Genomic DNA, 6,000 nt, shown 5'->3' with positions numbered 1-6,000 from the left:
AAGTGGATTGCACGTCCTAACGTATAGAGAGATCCCATTATAGGTAATATGTTTATATACGTTATATACGGAAGTAAGTCTGCTTGTCGAATGGATAAACCAAAAGATGTGTATATCGTTCTTAGTGACTCAGTAGAACTTGTTAGGTGGCTTAATTGCGGGAAAGCCTCCCAATCCGTCGAGACAGTGACCCTTCGTAACTTTACCTCTTTTCTCTAAAGAAATACAATATATACTCCTATTTATCTTTACATAAATCTAGCATATAGGTGTGGGGAGGGGGGGGGTGGCGTTGGCAGTTTAGTTTCAGAGAGAGGAAGGCAGTCCGTGAAGGAGGGGTTGTTCGTAAAGTGATTCATAACGAAGACCAAGTTCGTCGATCCCTTGAAAGTGGACACAATTATTATTGCCCCATTTTCACCGTATATTAGAGGTATAGCAGACAGACCTCCAACCCTCTTGTCTATGTATATGCAGTCTGACTGTTCGTCGATGCATCTGTCTGCCCCGGCTGTCCGTACCATTATGTCACCAACCGTAAGCATGACCTTACCCAACGCAGATGGAACTTGAAATGTCTTCGGTATGTACCCTGTACCCCCCCCCCTCACCCCTTACCTCTTCACCCCCTCCCCCAAATGTATTAAAATGATTCTAGAAAGTGAAATGATGGTTCCTGAGGCTCAGATTTCAAAACGCATTTTGCTATACCACCGTCAAAGCACTTTTACCTCACTTAGATATTTATATGTGTCTAATTGAGCCCTCCTCTCCTCTGTGTCTGGTAATAATATGATCATAGGATCCCAACCTTTAAGAATGTGCCATACATATGACGTCTTTTAGCATTGTTCTTTTAGTTAATACAGTACACTGTTGTCCCTTAATAAGTAGCAGCTTTGGAAAGGAAACCTCCAGTGGTACTTGCCATTCATAATTTATCGGTATATTGCCTTCATATTTAACCTATAGAGTTAACAATTTCCTGTAGTTTTCTCTTCCTACGAAGTTCCGTTGAGGAGAGCTTAATGAGATAATCAGAGAGGACGATGCTTTAAAGGCATTGAAGACGCGCCCCAAATAGCGTGCCGCCATCTTTTAAAAGTTAAGTTTCCGTTCCTTGCAAGTGAAGTTTTTCTCTTGTCGCTACAAAATGCAAACATTAATGAAACGTGATACCTTGTTATCTTTAGCTGGACCTGAGATGTCCATCGCTGTATCGTTTGTACACAGTGCTGTGGGTATTGACCGCAGCTGTATATGTACTGACTGTACACTAGTGTCTAATTACCGACGGTAGCAAGCTGTGTGTGTATATTCTGGGATCGATGGTGGTGTCTGACACTCCTGTTACACCTCATTCGAAACTAGGTCAGATTACCGGCAATAGACGTTTCTTTTTGCGCGAGTCTTCACACCCTTAACAGTGGCTGTAAAAATGTCTCTTGAAGTTTGAACATGGCCAGACCCCCCCTCCCCCAACAACAACACCATGCAGAGGGACGAGGAGGACCATGCCCCCTTCACTCTCCCACTCAATATATTATTCACAGCAATGATACCGCGGGCGTAGTGTTGCCACACTGTGTGCGGCAACTTCGGCATCACTAAACAATGGTCTGAATCCAACCCCTCCGCCACCTCCCCTCCCGCCCACCCGGCCCAATCTCAAACCTATCTCGGATTTTGATTAGTTAATGAATTACTTAATATATGCACTTATATTAAAGCAAAACACATGATCATCTAATTTCAACATCGTTTGTGTCTATACGTCATAATCGTATACCTTTGACGTTATCATCGTATATATATATAAATATTTGCGAGCCTTTTGGCGTTCCATAAACTGATCAACAACTAATAGATAGGATCTGAATCTACGAAAGGAGAAAAAGGTATAACCTCGACAGAATGGTGTCGATATTAACTTGAATTATAGCGAGACCATAACTAAATTTGTCAGAATTATAGGGTAAATATATCCCCGTATCCCCCAATACATTGATCTCTTGTCAAATAACTCAGCGACTTTACCAACCATCAGAGGCGGATTGTATAGCGGATTGTGGATTGTGGATTGTGGATAGCGGAACCATGGCGGATTGTATAGCCTAGTGGTTAACGCCGGCGTCTCCCAGTCATGAGATCCCCGGTTCGATTCCCGCCGACAGCAATGTGTGTCGTCTGGCAAGGGTGTTGTTCAATAACAACTTCCCGACATGGACGTTAAATGGATGTGTGCCGAGAGATTGGCTTCGGTCAGCTTGCGAGTCTATAAGCCTCCATGGCTTCTTTCGCGAGTTCCTGCTTGCGGGAAGATCACATATACATACATACATACATACAGAGAGTTACAACCATATGGCGTTATAGGTCTGTACGTATGATATACAAACCAGAATGAATGGGTTCCATTATCTCATATCAAATGTTGATTTTCCGCTTGTATCGCCTACATACATCCGTTGGTCAATATGTGAACAGATTCGAACTTTTCCCGATCGCATATCATGTGTATTTAGCTTTTCCATGCATATCGTAGTGTTACCCACGATAAGTGCTGGAAGCTTTGGCCGCAGTTAGTAATTAGACTGTTCTGTCACCTATTTTTATTTTGGTTAAGGGAAGCTGTAAAATACGATTTATTCTAAAATATTTAACAACACATTAGGAAAGTTCAAACTGTAAGTTCAAGTTGATTATGATTTACGATTTAAAAAAAAAACAAGCCCCAAAACAACACATATTGTCCTACTGGATGTGAAATGCATCCAACAAAATATACAGTCATTTTTGTCTCACAGAGAATCTCTGAACAATATAAAGTACAGGTGGCAGTTGTCAAGTTTATGCGAACCTTTTTTCGACATTCAGAATTTTTTCTGACAGCAACACCTTACATCTCCTTTGTATGTCCTTGACCTACACAAGTCATGTATGTGCAGGAGGTTGTCCTGATGTGACGTTGAATTTCTTTCTCCCTCCAAGAGGCGTTTCCCTTCTCAATTCTCACTGCTCTTTCTCTGAGTTAGAGGCGTTAGACCTGCAATTGCCCAGATGGTCTAGTCCGCAGATCTTGAAGTCACAGTAAACAAAGTCTGGAGGTATATATTGATAACCTAATATATTATTACATTATTATTACACCGGTGCTTATATAGCGCAAAATCCCAGGGTACAATGCGCATAACCAAACATGCAAAAATACAATTGAATACTATATATAGGTTTTAGAGGTGTCTCACTCACTCCATTTCTACATTTATGACAATGCGCAATTCCCCTCAAAATACACGTAATTAAACGACTTTAATCCAAACACACAATCCCTCCTTCCATTCCCATCCTTCGATCCCTTCTACTCCCCACCCCTACCCGTATTCTCTGTGTCTCACCACGTACAAACCCAGTTTGACCATAAACACATGCAACTTCCAGAGCCTTTCGACAAAAATAGAGGGCGTAGTCTGTTTTCGATGATCAAGATTTATCCATTTAGCAAGCTCGGTATCTATGCAAGGTCAACTGCAAGCAGGCTTTAGCTGTGTGTGTCTGAAGCATATCGCGACGATAAATGCCGCTTTGTTTCTTTATTTACTCAACCCGGAAGTTAGCAAGACCGTCATAATTTCATATGAGCGTGCTTCTTTGAAGGCATTCGAGTGTGACATACCCAGTGAGAGCTTCGCTTGCTATTACAAGGGTCTAGTTTGCTCAGTTATTCATTTTCAACCAAAGACCAAAAAAAAAAAAAAAAAAAAAAGGAATAAGAATACACTTAACTCAATTGCATCGACGTTAACGTGCAGTGCCACCACATATCTAGGCACCTTCATTGGGTCGGTATATATACACAGCTGGACGACTAAGCGTTTGAGTCGCATAGAAAAAACCCTTGTGTTATTATTATACGAAAGCGTGCGGATTGTGGAATAAGGAAGTTTATCTACTTTTCAATGTGCAGCAACGGTGGATACTTTACAACTGTTGAGGTAAGAATTACCAATCTTTTTGTTAAAGTGGATTCTTGTTTCTTTCTTTCGTTATTTGATAAGGCAGTTACGGTTTTTCCCCCTTTTTTTCTAAAGGTCTGATTGTCAACTGACAAATAAACATGTTTATGATTTGTAAGCTCTTGCACTGAGGTTAACGGGAAGTTTTTGCGTACATGAAAGAAGTTCAAGTTGTCTATACAGATAACCATATGCAGATGGCAGGTGCTTACAAATGTCCTCATGTGTACATATTGGGACAGATCCTACTCAAATATTGTTAAGTGTTTGCACCTGTTAATTACCAAACAATTCATTTACCGACCTGACTGAATTCTAATTTTTCTACCGCTGTAAACCTATATTGCATTTCTTTGGGGAAATTTTTTTTGTGCATAACATGTAATAGAATAACAAATCGATAAATCCTGACGGAACATAGCCAGTATTTCTAGTGGTGCTAGAGTATAATTAACTATAGCTTCCTTTCACTGGAGGGGTGGACGTAGTGAGGGAGGGAGGTGACGGAAAATGGTCATACAGTTAGCTAGCTTTCTTTCATGGGGGGGGGGGGTAGGAGGCGAGGGTAAAGATGGAGTAGGAAGGAGAGGGTGTAGGTGGGTTGGCGAGGGTAGACGTAGGGACAGGAGGAGTGTTAGGGAAAAAAGTTACATTACACTCATGACTAACGACATATCATATAGCGTGGGAACAGTGTATATGCTGCTTACATGGTTTGACGGAGACTATAATATTTGGCTAAATAGAAGAGAAAAGATTGAAACGCATGAATGAAGGCTCCAAGTGCGAAGCCTTGTCACTTTCTTCCAACATAATGTTTAAGTCATTATATTTATTGTTGTTAAATCTGGTTAAAAACATGAAACGCTTGAGTTCGCTTCCACACATGACTAGACTTATTTCTGAGCGGTAGTTACCATGCAGTACAGCCTACTATACTATTAACATGCTAGAATGTCTGATAATGGCCACTCATGTTCAGATTAGATAAATAAATAAATAATTGAACTCTACAGGTCAAGTTTCCCACGATGAGACATATGTTTACACTCCTCAATGTGTGGGAATGATGTGAAGGATATAGAACCGACAGGAAAAGAACGTTTGTAAACATTTAGCAATTATATATACAAACCGGCCTATATATACACACACATATATATTATATATATACACACACATATATATTATATATATATATATATATTCATATATATATATATTTATATATATATATATATTTATTTATATTTATATATATATATATATACATATATATATATATATATATATATATATATATATATATATATATATATATATATATATATATATATATATATATATATATATATATATATATATATATACATACATATATATATTGTACCATGAAATATAACGATTACAATTACAATAAAGCATCCATGCCTTTATGAGTGGCAATTGTACATTCAGTTCCGCCTTATCGTTTTCCTGTCTGTAAATGATTGCCCATATACATATTTACACAGTAAGCTAAGCTGGTATGGTTGTAATGTATATACAGGCCTATCCATTTCATGATAATGTTTGATATGCTTTAGTAAATACCTGTACCAGTCTACTGGGTATTCTCTTTCAATCCAGTGGGCAAAATGGGAAGTTTACACAGTCACTCGTTTCGTATCAGTATACTAAAGCCCACCAAAGTTAAGTAATTTGATCGACGAGTGTCAATTTTCGTATTTCTCTATGGCGATATGGTGTATGGTGAGGGACTCAGTGTGGTATGAGAGGCGATGGAACTGGTGGTGCGTAACGGTAACCCGCCGTACTAAGCCCATTTGGTTAGTGCACTACTGCAGACTTTACCAAGTCTTTTTGCAGTAGTTTCACACAGTGACGTCGAAAGCCAAGTCGGGCCCGGGGACAATTATGTCACCGGGTCCATTCTGCCTTTAGCGATGTAATCAAAGTGAGAATACATTTTCTTGATCCCATG

The 6,000-nt window shown here is 39.4% G+C and overlaps 1 protein-coding gene across 1 annotated transcript in view; it reads left to right on the top strand.

Annotated features, from left to right (window-relative positions):
• The first annotated feature begins 3,537 nt into the window (after positions 1 to 3,537).
• LOC139958820 (uncharacterized) overlaps positions 3,538 to 6,000 on the top strand; it is a 43,965-nt gene continuing 41,502 nt past the window's right edge. Inside the window, exon 1 of the mRNA XM_071956182.1 lies at positions 3,538 to 3,995. The gene's annotated coding sequence lies outside the window, so the exon portion shown is untranslated. The remainder of the gene's footprint in view (positions 3,996 to 6,000) is intronic.

The sequence above is a fragment of the Apostichopus japonicus genome, chromosome 18 (genome assembly GCF_037975245.1).
Source record: "Apostichopus japonicus isolate 1M-3 chromosome 18, ASM3797524v1, whole genome shotgun sequence".
NCBI classification, from domain to species: Eukaryota; Metazoa; Echinodermata; class Holothuroidea; order Aspidochirotida; family Stichopodidae; genus Apostichopus; species Apostichopus japonicus.
The sequence above is the reverse complement of the archived record's forward strand: the minus strand, read 5'-3'. Positions and strand labels throughout refer to the sequence as shown.